Source organism: Delphinus delphis, chromosome 8, assembly GCF_949987515.2.
Source record: "Delphinus delphis chromosome 8, mDelDel1.2, whole genome shotgun sequence".
In the NCBI taxonomy this organism is placed as follows: domain Eukaryota; kingdom Metazoa; phylum Chordata; class Mammalia; order Artiodactyla; family Delphinidae; genus Delphinus; species Delphinus delphis.
This window is the reverse complement of record NC_082690.1, coordinates 82,135,416-82,154,736: the sequence shown is the minus strand read 5'-3', so window position 1 is coordinate 82,154,736 and position 19,321 is coordinate 82,135,416. Positions and strand designations below refer to the sequence as shown.

The 19,321-nt window shown below is 35.8% G+C and overlaps 1 pseudogene; it reads left to right on the top strand.

The window, feature by feature from the left end:
• The window catches only part of LOC132430294 (homeobox protein NANOG pseudogene), a 120,075-nt pseudogene extending 103,707 nt beyond the window's left edge, over positions 1–16,368 (top strand).
• The last annotated feature ends 2,953 nt before the right edge of the window (positions 16,369–19,321 follow it).

The following is a 19,321-nucleotide window of genomic DNA, read 5'->3' as shown; positions in this document are numbered from 1 at the left end:
ATGGAGGCAGAGATTGGCGTTATGTGGCCACAACCTCAAAGAAGTTGGTAACTACCAAAAGATGGAAGAAGATAGGAACGAAATCTCCCCTACATCTTTCGGTGGGAGTGCAAACCTGCTGATACCTTGATTTCAGACTTTTGGGCTCCAGAACTGTGAGAAAATTAATTTCTATTGTTTTAAGTCACCAAGATTATGTAATTTGTTATGGCAGCCCTAGAAAACTAATACAATTAGCAAAGTGCTCAAGACATTACCTGATACCGGGTAGGCATTCAGTAATCATATCTGGAATGATGAAGATCATGATAATTTTCTTTTATAAATCAACAGATACAAAGTATTCGTTCAACATGCATAGTCCTATGTGAGACTTATTTTTAGATTGTTCTGACAGGCTTATATGATACATTTTTAAAACATTTACTTTAATGTGCCTTTAATTCTATTGGCAAGTTGGTCTGGGATGTTTTTATTTATACATACACACTACTTTATCTATTATAGACATTTTATTTTGCCTTTTAATAAAAAGTAAGGGAAAGAGAAAAGAAAGATGGAGGAAAGGATTAAAAATTATTCAGCAATTATAAATACATTTAAAAACTCAGTTTGAATGTCAATAGCTGGTACATTGATATAGGCAAGGACAAAGCATAATATCGGCATGTACAACTCACTGGGTCAGAGAGTAGGAATTGGTTAGTTCAGAGCCAAGAAAAGCTAATTATAAATATAATTAACATGGTTTTCATTGAGTTCATGGAAACTCTTCAAGGATGGCATCCATTTAATTCCCTGTGAGTAATAGGACAGGGAGATGACATACTATCAAGGCCACCAATATCTCATGTTAGACTGGAGGAATTGTTTTGTGTATATAACATACTCAAAATTTATGGGTGTAAGATTTCAAAGCCTAGCCCTAAACCTTGGCATTTAAATGTGAAAGCTTAAATAATTGCACAATTTTGAGAGATTAATACTCTACTAGCAAGGGAACTAAAGTGAATTTCGTTCTTTTTTTTTTAAGAACTACAAGGTTTTGATGATTTTGTGTGACACACTTTCAGTATAGCTAGACATATTTACAGCACGTAATGGAGGTGTTTTGAAGAACGACACTTATTTTACCACAGAAATTGCTTAATGAAGAAATTACTTTCTTGAAATTAGTAAATTAATTACCTATAAGCAAAAATCAGTTAGGAATATCTACTTTTAAATACATATTCAGAATCCTAAAACTTTTCAAAACCTTTGCCCAAATAATCCATCTTTTATTTGAAAGAAATAACCTCTAACACGAAAAAGAGCTTTAAAATCCAATATTTCTATTACAACAGGGAGTAAAGTTTAAACCTCCCAGTCGAATAACATGGTAATGGCTATACAGTTGTTATTATGTTTCATAAAGTAGTGGAAAAGAGGATTGAAGAAGGGAGAGTTATCAGAAATCAATTTGAGTGAGTGACTGAAGATGAAGCTGGGAAAGAACTAATCCCATGGAGAAAATAAACCAAATATCCCAAACTTCACCAGGTAGTAAAGTTTTAGGGACAGAGAAAGGGGTGATTCTAAATCGGTCATTTGTTGAAATAGTCTCGGCTATTCCCCTAGACTTTTGTCTGTGTTCCCAGTAAGAGAATCATTAGTAAAAAATAAAGGTGATTCACCTCTCTGGTGTCAGGACACAACTACTACTTTGGTGTAACACAAGAAGTACCATTATTTCCCACTCTGTGGCAGATCAGTCTAGTATCTGTGGTGGCTCCTGGGAATCTGTGGTAGACCCTGGTAGGCTATTTGCACACCTGGAAGTAGACAAAAGTAGCAGTCACACCACTTAGTAGAGCCTGTAGTATTTGCCAGTGATTTTCTGTAAATATGGAGAAATTGTCCGCCATTCCTCCAAAATATTCTGGAATCCAGGAAGAATGATGGTAGCCACAGGGCACAGAGCTACCTGGTAGACACCATGGTGGTCAGAGAATGTCAGTGGCCTTTGGAAATCACGTGGATGCAGATTAGATCCATATTCATGAGGAAATGTGAGATACTATTATGTGACCACTTGGGAACTATCCAAAATACACTCCAGGACCTTATCAGGCTCTGAAGACTTACATAGGAAGACAGTGGCAAGAGCCAGTGAAAGTTGAATAAATAATGAAGTATGACCCCATTTATACCCACAGGTCTTGAGGAGCTTGGTAGCTAATATGTAAATAATTACATATTTTAAGGATAAAATATGTAACCATTAAATGTAATTTTCAGAAAGAATTCTCAATATAAATAAAAAAGCTTTTTGCAGTTATATAGATAAATAAATGTAAGTATATCTAGGTATGTCTGTGTTTCTGTTTATTATTGCAGCTGACTAAAATGCTAAATGGATTTTAACCATATCTAGAGGTTGTGACCTAAAATATAGGCTATATGGAGCACATGAAATTAACTCTGAATGGATATATGTAGTACTTCAATTACTTATTTTGTACAGTATTATGACACTGACATTTTAAATCTCTCCAGGAGTAAAGTCTAGGAGCTTGTTAATTTAATTATTTTAATCAATTTTAATGGAAATTTTGGTGGGAGCTGAGGATGCCAAATGTTAATTCATTTTTCTAAAGTTATTCATTTGTTTATTTAATCATACTTCCTGATTTCAAAATAATAGGAAGCTATAGTAATTAAAAGAGTATAGTATTGGCTTAAAAACAGACCATCAATCAATGGAACAGAAATGAGATTCCAGAGATAAACCCATACATATATGGTCAGTTAATTTATAACAAAGGAGCCAAGAACACTGAGTGGAGAAAGGAGAGTCTCTTCAATAAATGGGGATGTGAAAACTAGACAGCCACATGCAGGAGAATGAAGCTGGATCCCTATCTTACACCATACACAAAAATCAACTCAAAATGGATTAAAAACTTTCATGTAAGACCTAAAGCCATAAAAATTCTAGAAGTAAACATAGGAGGCATGTTGACATTGGTCTTAGCAATGATTTTTTGGATATGACACCAAAAGCAAAGTCAATAAAAGCAAAAATGAACAAGTGGGACTACATCAAACTAAAAAGTTTCTGTACAGCAAAAGAATTCATCAACAAAATGAAAAGGCAGCCTATGGAATGGGAGAAAATATTTGCAAACCATATATCCAATAAGCACTTAATATCCAAAATATATAAGGAATTCATATAATTCAATGCAAAAAAGTAAATAATCCAATTAAAAATGGGCAAAGGATCTAAGTAGACACTTTTCCAAAGACATACAAATGGCCAATAGGTACATGAAAAGATGCTCAATATCACTAATCATCAGGGAAATGCTAATTAAAACCACAAAGAGATACCACCTCATACCTGTAGGATGGCTATTATCAAAAAGACAAGAGATAACAAGTATTGGCAAAGATGTGGAGAAAAGGCAACACTTGTGCACTGTTGTTGTGAATGTACATTGGTGCAGCCATTATGGAAAACATTATGGAGGTTCCTCAAGAAATTAAAAATAGAACTACCACATGATTTGGCAATCTCACTTCTGGGTATATATCCAAAGGAAACAAAACCATTATTTCGAAAAGATATCAGCACTCCTATGTTCAGAGCATCTATTCACAATAGCTAAAATATGGAAACAACCTACTTGTCTGTCAATGGACGAATGGATAAGAAAAATGTTTTATATATATATATATATATATAAAACACAATGTAATTTTTTCAGCCTTTAAAAAGAAGGAAATCTTGTCATTTGTGACAATGTGGCTCAATCTTAAGGGTATTATGCTAAGTGAAATAAATCAGACAGAGAAACACAAACACTGCAGAGTATCATATATGTGGAATCTAAAAAAAAAAAGTCAAAATCATATAAACAGAAAGTATAAAAGTTGATTTCAGGGAATTAGGGGTAGGAGAGTTTGCTAAAAGTGTACAAGCTTCCAGTTACAAGAGGAATAAGGTCTAAGGATCTAATGTATAACATGGTTAACTATTGTTGATAACTCTGTACTGTATAATTGAAATTTGCTAAGAGAGTAGACCTTAAATGTTCTTAATGAAAGAAAGAAAGGAAGAAAGGGAAAGGAAAGGAAAGCAAAGCAAAGGAAAGGAAAGAAAAGAAAAGGTAAACGTGATATGATGGATGTGCTAATTAACTCAACGAAGGGAATCCTTTTATGATGAATATATATAGCATATCATCATGTTGTACACTTTAAATATCTTACAATTTTATTTGTCAGTTATACCTCAATAAAGCTGAAAAAAAAGAGCTAAAAAGAAATCTGAAACTTCCTGAATTTCACTCAAGAAGATGACTACTTAAATATTTGTGAGAAAAAGAAGGCTTTTAAAGACACATGGAAGTGATATACAATGGAACAAATGTTTAGTGACCTTTCTGAAGAACTCTGCTCATCAAGCATAACTGAAGTTGATGCCTGACGGGAGGCATGTTTGAGCACCCAGTGAGATGTCAGTCATCCTCCAAGAACTGATGGAAAGGCCCCACGGCCAGTGGTGTCCTGGAGCAAATCATGTACATCTTTTCTCAACAGTAAATTCTACCAATCAGAGCTTCAGGTATTTTGTGTGTGTGTGTGATATAACTGTTAAATGCTTACTAGTGCACTACTGCCTATTGCTGCCCATTGGGAGCTGCAGGAGCTTTTACTGGAATTGAATCCACATTGTAGCATAAGGTACATATGCCTTAAGATATGAAAAGACTTGCCATATATGTTAAAACCTTGTGGACAGAGAAGACAAGCAGTCGTTTCAAATATAAAAGTCAAGTCAAGTGAGCTAAGGAGTATAACCCTGATTCCATGTCTGAATTCTGCTACTAATGTCAATACCTGAAATGAAAAGATGAGCCTAAAATCGTAAGCTCTATCAATGAAAAGGTCATACTGAAGTCTGTTATTAATTCAACAAAGCCCCCAAAATTCTTAATGGAGATAGTACATTTAAAAAAGGGTGGAGGAGGCTACAAATACATTAAAATGAAGGACAAGAGTAGAGGGAAATGAACACTTATCTGCCACGTATTTCTCTACTTTCATTTACCTACTATTACTGACGAGTGTCATATTTGCCATTACTAGTGATGTCACATTTGCCACTCCAGATTATAAGCATTGATTTGTAACTGAGTTACTTTTCATGAGAACTGTATGTATTATGCTTCAGGGTGACTGACAGCAAGGATTAAATCATACAAGTCTCTGAAAGAACAATAATTAAGACATAAGATTAGTCATAAAGTAGAAGATTTTTACAGTTCTGAATTATTATAATTATAGAAAATTATTGCAAATCCAACTATTTGTTTTTATTAAGTGTTTCAGATGGTTAACCATTATCTTAAGCAATGTTGGATAATGCTTCTAGTGTTTGGTAAGAATAGAAGGAGTCAAAATTTTATATATACCATGATTACATCTTTATTAAGATTTACATAAGTGGCTGGAGGAAATACATTACATTCTTTTAGGTGCAGAGATGTCTGCTTCTGGTTATGATGCCGTCAGTGGTACTGGACTAGCCTTCCTGCCATAATCAACCATAAAACCGTGCAAATTATATAAGGCAACTGTTCTCAGGTAGTGGACAGCTGGCAACAGAAGACTGTAATCACTAAGAGAAGGGAAATTCTCAAGGTAAATCTCAGGGTTGCCCTGGACTGAGGAAAATTTTATAACTACAGTGCAGCATCATGACTCTGGTACAGCAATTCAAGCAGAGCCTCAGGAAAAGACAGAGTTTAGAGTTCAGGGCAGAGCTAAAATGGGTTCAGCGAGGTATAGTACTAAAAAGGAAAGTCCTTTTCAAGTACTTGGCTGAGGGCTGGAATACACACAGGGAGGAAGAGACTACAACTCTAGTGGGAATGGCTGCTATAGGACTGAAATAGGAATGAAGATACTGAAGGCTGAGCAGTGCTGGGTACACTGGGGTCCAGCCAAAGCAGAGAGACCTTAAATCCTCATTAATATCTTTAACATCCCATTACATTTGAGAGAAAAGAAAAGGATGCCTTAGGAATAAGGATCATGCCCTAGAGTAAAGACAAAGACTAAAATTAAGCTCTGACATGATTCACATTTGAACAGAGTTTGGAGGGTAAATCCTAACAAGTTGGAGAAGCTTGGTAAACATCATGGGCTTTCCACAGATCGGCTCTACCAAACTGTAAAACAAAACCTGCCTATGCAAGTTCAAGGTGAACATTCAGTGACTAAACTGCCCACCAGAACACAAATTAATACTCTTCAGGGAAAGACAGTAGAATTTCTGGTACCTACATAAAATTCACAATGCCCCATATGTAATCAATAATGCCAGATATGTAAAGAAACAGGAAAATATGACTGATAGTTTTTTTAAAAACAATCAATAGAAACTTACTTCATTGATGGCATAGTATTGGGTATAGTAGACAAAGACTTAAAACAGCAATTTAAAGTATGTCAAAAACTGAAGAAAACTCTTTTAAAAATTGAAGGAAAATATAATCTTAATACATAACCACATAGGTATACCAGTAGAAAATGGAAATGATGAAAAATAATGGCATGGACATTCTAGAAATTAAAAACACTATAAGCAAAATCATTCTCTAAAGATAAATGAAAAGAGTACAAAGGACCCAGGAAATAATATCAAATGGTCCCATGATACATGTAATTTGAGTTTGGAAAGAGACAAAAGTGACAATTGGGCAAAAAAAATTTAAGAAGAATTTAGGTCCAAAAGTTATCAAATGTGATTTAAAGCATTGATCTAGAGATTAAGAAATTTAGCAAATCCCAAGCAAGGTAAGTACTAAAAAAAGCACAGCAAAGTAAACCATAATCAAATTTCTTTAAAGAACTTTATTTATTTATTTTTAAAATAAATTTATTTTTTTAATTTATTTTATTTTTGGCCACATTGGGTCTTCATTGCTGCACATGGGCTTTCTCCAGTTGCGGCTAGCGGGGGCTACTCTTCATTGCGGTGTGCAGGCTTCTCATTGTGGTGGCTTCTCTTGTTGCAGAGCACGGGCTCTAGGCACACGGGCTTCAATAGTTGTGGCACACGGGCTCAGTTGTTGTGGCTTGCGGGCTCTAGAGTGCAGGCTCATTAGTTGTGGCACACGGACTTAGTTGCTCCGTGGTATGTGGGATCTTCCCAGACCAGGGCTGGAACCTGTGTCCCCTGCATGGGCAGGCAGATTCTTAACCACTGTGCCACCAGGGAAGTCCCATAGTCAAATTTCTGTAAGCTAAATAAATCTTAAATCTTAAAATCAGTTGGAAGAGAAAAGACATATTGTATATAAGGAAATAACAATATGAATGACATCTATCTTCTCATTAGAAAAAACAATGCAGAAGAAAATATCTTTAAAATGCTAAAAGGAAAAAGAAGTCCATCTACCCAGAATATATTATTCAGCAAAAATATCCTGTAGGAACAAGAGTTCAATAAAAACATTTACAGACAAATTAAATCCAAAAAAATTTGCCTTTAGTTATACTGAACTACAAGAAATGCTATAGCATGTTTTCAAGCTGAAGGGGAAACATGCCAGTTAAAAAGCTCAGAAAGGAATGAAGAGCCCTAGAAATAGTAACTAAGTGGATAAACACAGAAGTACATGTTTGTTCCTTTTCATAATTCTCTTAAAATAAAATAACTGTAAAAGTAAAAAGAAAATTGTAACATGGGGTTAATAAAGTATAAGAAGTTGACAAGAATATTGTAAGTTGTTATATTTCAGAAATAGAGATTTTGAAGTGTAAAACGTAATAAGGAAAGTGTAGGGAAATGGGAAGAGAGAATTGAGAAGTGGGAACTGTGAGCAGTGAAGTGGTGAAATATTGACACGAATATATGGATAAATTAAGGATGTATATTGCTAACCCTAAAATTATCACTAAAATAATCAAAAGAAGTATAGATAAAAAGTCAATAGAGAAAAAAGTGGAATACTAAGAATATTCTGCAAAGGAAAAAAAAAATGTTTTCTTTCATTACTCACAATACAATACTTCATTTCCAACACTTTGCCAAACACTTCTGACATTTCTGATCATCAAATGCCTGGGGGGGTCTCCTCTCACCAATAAGTACTCAAACACCACCTACTCTCTTACAGTTTAACTCAATTCTTACACTATCTATCTGTAGATAACATCAGATCCCACAGGTTAAGGGCTCACCTCCACGCAATTAACACTGTTCCTCACTGCAGATGCTAAATGAAAGTCCAAGGTTACCTGTGCTTCTGGCTGGCCAGCTCTAAATTGGAGGTTCAACGACCTCCTCCTTGGGTCAATTAATTTGCTAGAGCTGCTCCCAAAACTCAGGGAAAGGGTTCACTTACTAGATTACCAGTTTATTATGAAAAGATATAACTCAGGAACAGCCAAATGGAAGACAGGCTTAGAGCAAGGTATGTGAGAAGGAGCACAGAGCTCTTCTCACATTTTCTCTCTGGGCTGCTACTCTCCCAGCACCTCCACATATTCAACAACCTGAAAGCTCTCTGAACCCCATCCTTTGGAGGTTTTATGGAGGCTTCATTATGTGGTATGATTGATTAAATCATTGGCCATCGGTGATTAATCCAACCTCCAGTCCCTATCCGCTCCCCATAGGACAGGGCAGAGGGTGAAAGTTTCAACCCACTAATCAAAAGGTTGGTTGCTCTGGCATCTAACCCCCATCCTTAGGGGTTTTTTCAAAAGTTACTTTATTAACATAAACTCAGGAGTGGTTGAAAGGGGCTTGCTGTAAATAATAAAAGAGTATTTTCACCTTTAGAACTCTAGCTATACATTAGAAAGTCCAAGGGCTTTAAGAGCTCTGTGCCAGGAGAGGGGATGGAAACCAAATATATAAATATAAATATAAATATATATACATATACACACATATATACATATGTGCATATATATATCTTACTAATATTACTAATATTATTATAAATAATAATATTGCATCTGTTGATACCAAAGATGACAAGAGAGGTGCCCTAACCTATACAGAAGACAAACAAATTAAACTAAAAATATAAGGATTGAATTAGAAGAGAAAAAACTGTTAGAATTTTCAGATTGATAGATATGGTTATTTCATGGAAAATACAAGAGAAGCTACAGATAAATAATTCGAAGAAACATTCGTCAGTATGCTAAACACTAGATAAGCGTACAAACTGCAGTAAAAATCTGTACAATAGCAACAAAACGAGCATATGTAAAAAAGATACGATTTACATTAGCAAAAAATATGAAGAAAGTGAGAATTAATCTAATAAAATAGGTGCAAGTTCTTACACATATAATTTAAAAACATAAAAGAATGCTGGAATAATGATATAGATAGTTCATTTTCTGGATAATAAAACTGTATTCACTATTGTAATGATTTATGAAATTTCAATCCCAATGAAAATCTTCCAAGCTGTTCTAAAATTATGTAGAAAAGCAGAGTCAAGATAATTCAAGCCATACCCGAGGAAGCAAAAGGTGAAGGAGATAGGGATATAGCCTCCAGAACATTGAGACTAATTATAAAGCTACCGTAATTAACATATTGTAACATTGGTACAGGGACAAATAAATATAATCATAGAATAAAATAGTCCAGAAACAAACCACTGCATATATAGCCATTCAATATTAGAGAGAATGAGCATTGTAGAACACAGAAGAGGAAAGATTTTTCAGTCATTGGTGCTGTGAAAACTAGTTATTCTTTTTTTTTTTTTTTTTTTTTTTTGCCGTACGCGGGCCTCTCACTGTTGTGGCCTCTCCCGCTGCGGAGCACAGGCTCTGGACGCGCAGGCTCAGCGGCCGTGGCTCACGGGCCCAGCCGCTCCGCGGCATGTGGGATATTCTAGAACTGGGGCACGAACCCGTGTCCCCTGCATCAGCAGGCGGACTCTCAACCACTGCGCCACCAGGGAAGCCCAAAACTAGTTATTCTTGAGAAAAATTATATTGGCTTATTACTTCACGCTATACACCAAAATTAATTAAGAGTGTTACAGAGTGTTAATTACAAAATTAATTAAGAGTATAGGTAGAAAAAATTTTCATGCTAAAGTTAACATTTCAAAATTATAGGGGAAGTAAGAAATAGTCAATAAATGGTGCTAGAAGAGCTATACACCATTAAACATATAAATTTAGATCTCATATTTTATATCACACTAATTACTTAGATATGTGATCATTTTAATAACCAGGAAATATAAGAAAGTGAGTTTTGAAATTTGAGTACTGGGAAAACTTTTAAAGCATAATAGAAGATATAAAAAGATTAACTATATAAAAATTTAAAACTACCTAATGGTAATGGAAGAAAAATAAACATAATTAATACATATGGCAAACTAGAAAGATACAATATTTGTAAAAGATAAAAAGATATATATGTGTGTGTGTATACATATGTATCTTAAAAGTCAGTAAGAGGGGAAAAAAGATCAAAAATGCAAATAAAGAATTTGAACAGGCAACTCAAAGAAGCAATATATAAGAATAGAGAACATGAAGATGTTATTTTTAAGGTCATTAACCTTCAAAGAAAATAAGAATTGGCTTTTGTTAGTGTTGTTATTGTGTAGACTGACAAAATATGGGATATTAAAAGATTTTTTATGTAACATATTTATTGGAGTATAATTGCTTTTCAATGTTGTGTTAGTTTCTGCTGTATAACAAAGTGAATAAGCTATACATATACATATATCTCCATATTCCCACCCTCTTGCACCTCCCTCCCATCCCTCTAGGTGGTCACAAAACACTGAGCTGATCTCCCTGTGCTATGCAGCTGCTTCCCACTAGCTATTTTACATTTGGTAGTGTATATATATCAATGCTACTCTCTCACTTCATCCCAAGTTACCCCTCCCCATGTCCTCAAGTCCATTCTCTATGTCTGCAGCTTTATTCCTGTCCTACCCCCTAGGTTCATCAGAACCTTTTTTTTTTCTTTTAGATTTTATATACATGTGTTAGCATACGGTATTTTTTTTTCTCTTTCTGACTTACTTCACTCTGTACGACAGACTCTAGGTCCATCCACCTCACTACAAATAACTCAATTTCGTTACTTTTTATGGCTGAGTAATATTCCATTGTATATATGTGCCACATCTTCTTTATCCATTCATCTCTTGATGGACACTTAGGTTGCTTCCATCTCCTGACTATTGTAAATAGTGCTGCAATGAATGCTGTGGTACATGTCTCTTTTTGAATTATGTTTTTATCAGGGTATATGCCCAGTAGTGGGATTGCTGGATCATAAGATTGTTATTTAGTATTGGCACAAGTATGGAAAAATGAACACTTTCTCACATGGTTTGTATTATTTAACTTTAATATTTATGTTTTTTCCTGAGGACAGTTTGAAAGCCTTAAATAGTTTAGAACTTTTGGCTAGGATTCTCCAGTTTTAGAGTTTTGCTAAATAAATTGTACATATGAATAAAAAGGTTCCTTGTGGTAATGGCTAGAATACAGAAAAAATTTTTTAATTACATATCCTTCAGAAGCAGATATAACATGATATATCTATACACTAAAATACAATGATCCATTAAAAATCTTGGAAATTTAATCTATGATATAGTCAATCAAAACTTTATTGTTACAAATCAATAATATATGTGATATTTGTTGATTTAGTATTTCATTATAAATTCTGTAAGTATAACTAAATATTAATATCAATATCTTAATTTCATAGCGAGAGAAAATCAATTAAGATCTTTTCACTTGACAACAATTTGTTACCTGAGATTAGGGTTTCATTTTTCTTATGGGATTATGTGGTTTCTCATTATCCTTTCTTAGTCTTCTGTGTCTTCTAAAATTACCACAATGCATATGTTAAATTATTCCCTTTGGTAATTAGAAAATATAAATACCATTTATTAAAAAGTAAAGCCATTCCACATCTTACCTCTTATTTTCACTAAAAGTAAGCCATTTACCTTGGACTATGTGGCTTCAGCATTGGAAGCTTCTGTGAGCTTTCAGCTGTGTCTACATTTTCTATGATTATTGCCCAGAGCGCTAGCAACTGAAGGTAAAGATAAATAAATTGCTCACATTCCTTTAGCTAAGGCTTTCTCTAGATTTAGGAAGTAAATTGAACAACGAATCTGGCTGTTTTTGTCCCTTTGTAGGTGGCTAAAGACCCTCACAGCCAAATTACTCACAGAATCCTCTGCTCTGATACACGTGGTCAGTGAAATGGATGAAGCCACTTTCTGCTGTCTGTTCATTCCAAATGAAACAGAGCATATATTTTGAGACATTTATGTTTAAAGGTTTTGTTTAACTGGAGCTTTTCAGGATAAGTATTGTGGTTCTTTTTAATGGGGAATCTGGAGGAAATAAAATGTAATCACCATTATGGCAAACTCTGTGCTAATTATTTTATGAAATTATAAAAAACAAACTTTGCTATAATCTTTTTAGAGGGGTACCATTTTCTTGATTGTATAAGTAGGAAAATGTAACCAGAGTTTATCTGAGTAATACAAGTGTCCATCCAGGAAGTGACAAAAAGTAAAATTTACAACTAATTGTTTTTTAGTTTTTAAATTTAAACTTCCACAATCTTTTTACACTGGTTGAAGGACTAGGAAAGTGATTGACATGGTTATAATTGTCTCCTTATTTTTCCCCAAATGGGTGAAAATAGCCCTGCATCTCCTTTTTTTTTCCCCCCCTCTGCATTGCATTTTCCATAAGGCAAGAAGACCAGTTTCTCTTGTAATTTATCTGGGACTACTTACTGTTTTGTATAAACTCAGTTACCTAGGTCAGAAGAATTTAAAGAGGAACTCCTTTTCAGAACATAGAACAAAAGATCACCTTTATTTAAAAACTGGTTTCAGGGCTTCCCTGGTGGCGCAGTGTCTGAGAGTCCGCCTGCCGATGCAGGGGACACGGATTCGTGCCCCGGTCCGGGAAGATCCCACATGCTGCGGAGCGGCTAGGCCCGTGAGCCATGGCCGCTGAGCCTGCGCGTCCGGAGCCTGTGCTCCGCAATGGGAGAGGCCACAACAGTGAGAGGCCCACATACCGCAAAAAAAAAAAACAAAAAACAAACAAAAAAAAAACCTGGTTTCAGAAGATCCAGGAAATTGCTTAAATGAGATTCTTAACCTTTTATAGAAAATAAAGATAATAAGAAACTTCCCTTAGAGGATAATAGTCAATTTTTTGTCTTTAGATTAACCAAAGGAATCACAGCATACGGGAAGAGTATATACATCAAAGTCAGAACTTGACTCAAGTTGAGAGTCCATTATTTACTGGTCGTGCAATCTGTGTATTTTACAAAACTCTTAATCTTTAGTTCCAACATCTGTAAGATACAAATAATAATTTCTACTTAAAAGATATATAACAAGATACATGCGAAGGCATCTTCCTGAAATGTTAGATGCTGGATAAGTGTGCTGTCCCATGATAATCAGAAAACGATAAACCCTTCCCTCCTATGAAAATGATGGTTACAGAAAAGACTTTGTGTTAGAGACTAAATTAAGTGGTTTTTTTTTTTTAACATCTTTATTGGAGTATAATTGCTTTAAAATGGTATGTTACCTTCTGCTTTATAACAAAGTGAATCAGCTATACATATACATATATCCCCATTTAAGCTGCCAGAGAAGTGGTTTGTATCTCTAACAGCCAGAGGATTCATTTTATTTTGAATGGATAGGCTACATTATGTGATGGTAAGGAACAACCCGCTTCCCCTCAAATTTCAGTGGCTTTTAACAACAGAGGTTTATGTATTGTACATGCTTTGTGTCTCTCATGACTCGACTAGGGCAAGTGTTGTAATCTCCTTGCAGGCTGTGGAAGCAGCCACCATTTTAAATGTTGCTCATGGCAGTGGTAATGGAAAAGAGACAGTACAGGAAATTGTCACTAGTTTTTAAAATATTCCGATTCTAATGGCACCTGTCTCTTTTGCTTACATTTCCTTGGCGAAAGCAAGTCTTGCTGCCACACTCACCCTTAATGGGGCATGGAAGTTCAAGTCTACATATAATGAATAGGTTTATTATTTTATTTTAAAAGGAATTTGTAAATTATATGTCAAAATCACAGCAGTTTTAATTCATAATAGTAAAATATCAATCAATATAATGCATTGTTTTTAAACGCCCTTTGGGTGCTAAATGTAAAGGGTTTCTGAGACCTAAAAGTTGGAGGACAACAGACTGAAGCTATTCACTCTCCCTGAAATGTCCTTTCTTCTTTCTCTTGTTGCTGCAATTCTGTATGTTCTTTCAGGATGAAATCAAATATTACTTCTATGAAAACTTTCTTAGATTACACTCCAACACCAGGAAAACTTGTTCCTACCATACCACCTATTGCCTTTATCGTTCATTTCTAGCATACAGGTGTAGTGATTTCAGAATTGTTAACCTGTATCCCCAGGGGAAACAACTTTCTCGACTAACGTGTGGAGTGTATGTACTGTTGCTTTGGCGTTTAGGATTTCAGACTCCACTTGTTTTCAGGGTTAGGTCAGCACCTTTTACCTGCACTCCTGTCAGTGAGGTTGTTTCATACATTTGTAACCCCATTCGATTCTGCATTCTATTCTGGGATCCCTCAGCCTTCTAAATAATACCTTTTAAGTTGTACACATTAAAGTTCACTCTTTGTGCTGTAAAGTTTCATGGATTTTGGCAAATGTGTAGCAGGTACCCACTGTCACGGTATCATAGGGAATAGTTTCACGACACTAAAAAATCTCTTGTGCCTCCACTCTGTAACACCTCCCCACCACACACACATACACACCCACCAAACACACACATACACGAACCTCAAACTCCTGGCAACTACTAATCTGTCTATTATCTCTGTATTTTTGCTTTTTCCAGAATGTCATATAAATGCATCAGTATATAGCCTTTTCAGGCTGGCTGACTCCCATTAGCAATAGGCATTTGTGATTCACCGATGTCTTACATGGCTTGATAGCTCATATCTTTTTATTGATGAATAATATTCCATTGGGTGACTGGGCTCCAGTTTGTTAATTCATTTACCTATTCAAGAAGATCCTGGGTGCCTCCGTTTTTTGGCAGTTATAATAAAGCAGCTATAAACATTTCCATGCAGGCTTTCACGTAGACGCACATTTTAAAATTAGTTGGGTAGATATCAACAAGCACAATTACTGGAATGGTATGGTAAGGGTATGCTTAGTTTCGGTCATTTTCCTACATTGGGCTGGTAGGCTTCTGTTATCACACAGGTGACTTCCCTTCATCCCATATTTTTAATACTTTTATACCTGGAGATCTCCACCTTTCTTTAAGCTCTTCTACCTAGATTCTTAAGCCTGGACTTTTTCTATCATCTATATAGCCCTTTGGTTTTCTCCCTCTCCTTCAATTCAACAACACGAGTGTGGACCCAGCTTGTCCCCAAAGCCTGCATGGCCCCGAAGCATCCAATTATAGGGAATCTTCACCAATGCCTGAGATTTATGGGTCTGAAGAAAATTATGTGTCCTTGCAAATGTCATCTGCTGAGACCCACAACGTGGAGACTGGACAGTCCTGATTCTTCCACAAGCCCCAGAGTAAAACTACTGGCCACGGCTGCAGACAAGAGCACAGAGAAGAAGGAAGAGAAGGTCCTGGTCAAGAAACAGAAGACCAGAACCGTGTTCTCTCAGACCCAGCTGTGTGTACTCAATGATAGATTTCAGAGGCAGAAATACCTCAGCCTCCAGCAAATGCAAGAACTTTCCAACATCCTGAACCTTAGCTACAAACAGGTTAAGATCTGGTTCCAGAACCAGAGAATGAAACGTAAGAGGTGGCAGAAAAACAACTGGCCAAGGAATCGCAACATTGTGTGACTCAGGGCCCAGCAACTACAGAATACCCAGGCTTCTATTCCTACCACCAAGGATGCCTGGTGAACTCTTGCAGAAACCTGCCCATGTCGGGTAACCAGACCTGGAATAACCCAACGTGGAGCAACCAGAGCTGGAACAGTCAATCCTGGAGCAATCACCCTTGGAACAGTCAGACCTGGTGCCCCCAAGCTTGGAATAACTAGACTTGGAACAGTCAATTCAACAACTATGTTGAGGAATTCCTGCAGCCCCAGAACCAGTTCCAGCAAAATTCTCCTGTCAGTGTTTTGGAGGCCACCTTGGAAACTGATGGGGAAAGCTATAACACAATGCAGCAAACTGCTAAGTATTTCAATTCCCAACAGCAAAACATGGATTTATTCCCAAATTACTCTCTGAACATACAGCCTGAAGATTTGTAACGATGGCTGTATTATTCAATCTCAATTTGAGCCTTGACTGTATTACTTCCCTAGAATTTTTCTTTTACAATTACGTATCTCTCTGCCTTGAAAAAGCTGCTTTTCATTGTGCCTTTTGTGTCAGTTTGGGGGTGTATGATTGGTGACTAATCAAAGAGGCTTCAGAAGCATTGGCTTCTACAGACAACACGATAAAAGATGACTGGCGGCTATAGATAACTAGGTTATAATACTATTTTTTTGGATATCTTTAGGATCTAGAACCTAACCTCAAGAATAGGGAGCAAAAGTACAAAGATGTGTGATGAAGGATAATTCGTATTTTCTGGGGTGGGGAGGCTTTACTTGTTAAGAACCTCAGTTGTTAAGGTGAAGGGTTAAGCTACAATGTGCTTCACTGATTTCCTCTACCCATTTTTGCTATTTTACTACAACCCCTAACTTTTTCACCACTCTAGTATGTGTAGAAAGATGTTTTTATTTGTCCACATCATAATACTACCAGTTGGCTGGTTCGTTTATAAGTACCAATAAAAAAAAAAATTACCCATTTAAAAACAAAAAAAAGAGCATGCTTAGCTTTGTAAGAAACTGCCCAGCTATCTTCCAAAGTGGCTATACCATCTACACTCCTAACTGCAATGCATTCCTGCTGCTTACCAGCAATCCTTACCAGCAAATAATATTGTCAGGTTTTCTCTATTTTATTCTTTCTGGTAGTTGTGTAGTAATATCTCCATAAATTTTTAAAACATCTTTATTGGAGTATAATTGCTTTACAATGGTGTGTTAGTTTCTGCTTTATAACAAAGTGAATTTCATTTCTTTTTATGGCTAATATTCCATTGTATATATGTGCCACATCTTCTTTATCCATTCATCTGTTGATGGACACTTAGTCCATACATTTTTAATGTTTGTTTTGTGTTTATGTGAGAGCTATAATTTTAACTTTCTGAAAAGAACTGACAATTTTACTTCTAGTCTCTCTTTGGTATATAAACCCAACTTCTATGAATGTTATGGGTAACAGAATATGCAATTATATGAAAAGAATATGGGTACGTATCTGTTTGTGTGTGTTGATATAAAGCTGTTATTTATCATATTTAGTCAATTCAAATAGTAGATTTATGGATTTAATTAAAAATAAGCAAGTTAATTTGATTTTGCTTTATTTTTCTATGACATCCACCAATTAGAAGAGGAGACAATAGAGATTAATTCACTAAACCACTGATATTGATTTATTTTCCTCCAAAGCCTTAGGAAAGTACATACTGTATGAAACTATTGAGGTTATTGTGCAAAGCTGCTGCTGAATCTGAGATACTTGACAGCCACAGAATATGGAGAAAACTCAGTGTGCTATGTGCTTTGTGCTGAGATAAGTTCAGTTATTTTCAGATCCCTTTCATTTCAGTTGCTATTTAGGATTTATATAATTTGGTAACACACTGTTGAGGGCTTATAGATTAACCTGAAATTCATAGACCTTATGGTGAAAAACTTCAAGACATTATAGGCTTACAAGAAACAGTTTTCTGGCTGATAATTATAGAATTAGGATCAGTAGGGTTTTAAATGGAGAGTGATTGGAGTACAAATGTTATTGGGGGGAAAAGGGATAAGCCAATATGAGATTTGGGGGAAGCTCTTACTCCTTTGATTACTATTTCACCATTCTCATATGAGCTTCAGTACCAAGATAGCAATAAAATAATTCTATAGTTCTGTTCACCAAAACAGTCTGGAATTTATTTAAGGAAGTAAGCACAGCTTACTGGCTGCATTTGTTATTAAATTTTTTTTCTTTTTTAATTAAACTAATTCTTTACGAATTGACCCAACATGATGCTAGAAAAGAGATGACAGGATGATTTTACTAGAGAGTCACTCAGTATGGGGCCAATCTGACCAATATGTCCCAATATTACCAGCAAAGGGTAGCTCCATTTTTCTCACTACCAAGTCAGACCCCTCCATGCTTTGGGGGTCTCAGCATCCTTTTCCTCTTGTTTGATGAGCTGATTGAATGCAGATACAGACAACAACCTGAGTGGTGATGTAAGCTGTTGAGTATTCATTTGATTTTAAGCATCTTAATAACTACAGTATAGAATAATTATATCTCCTAATTTATACATTCATTATACATGACATCTCTGGAAAGCAGAAGGGAGAAAAATAGTACAGTCTTAATATCTGGGCTTTGTTGTCACGGAGACAGGAGTTGGAATCATGCTCTGCTGCTTATGATCTTGAGAAAGTTACATAACTTCTTAGAAATTCATTTTGTTCACCTGTAAAATTGAGACGGTAATATTTATCTGAGTTTTAGTGAGAAGTAAATGAAAGGACTAGCACTTTATAATCACTTAAAAAATAATCTCCCTGGGCTTCCCTGGTGGCGCAGTGGTTGAGAGTCCGCCTGCTGATGCAGGGGACACGGGTTCGTGCCCCGGTCTGGGAAGATCCCACATGCCGCGGAGCGGCTGGGCCCGTGAGCCATGGCCACTGAGCCTGCGCATCCGGAGCGTGTGCTCCGCAACGGGAGAGGCCACAACAGTGAGAGGCCCGCGTACCGCAAAAAAAAAAATCTCCCTCCTTCCTCAATTTGGTAATTAATAATCAGTTCTCGAGTACTTCATTGTCACTTGCCTCACGACCTCCTTTTTCTTCAAAAGAAAAAAAAAATAACATTAGGAAATAATGTTTACAGACTGATTTTATTGGGAAAAAATTAGCAAAACTAGTATAAGAAATATCCACTCCCCCGGCCACCAAAAGAAACACTGATATGTCTTCACAGGAGCGTTCTATTACATCTTTAAGGATCAGATCATTCCAATGCTATTATCTCTTCCATAGCAGCCAGATTGGCCATAAAAAAAGGAGGCAATTTAAAAATTATTTTTAAAATTGGCATTACTTGCTACCAAAATGTGACAAA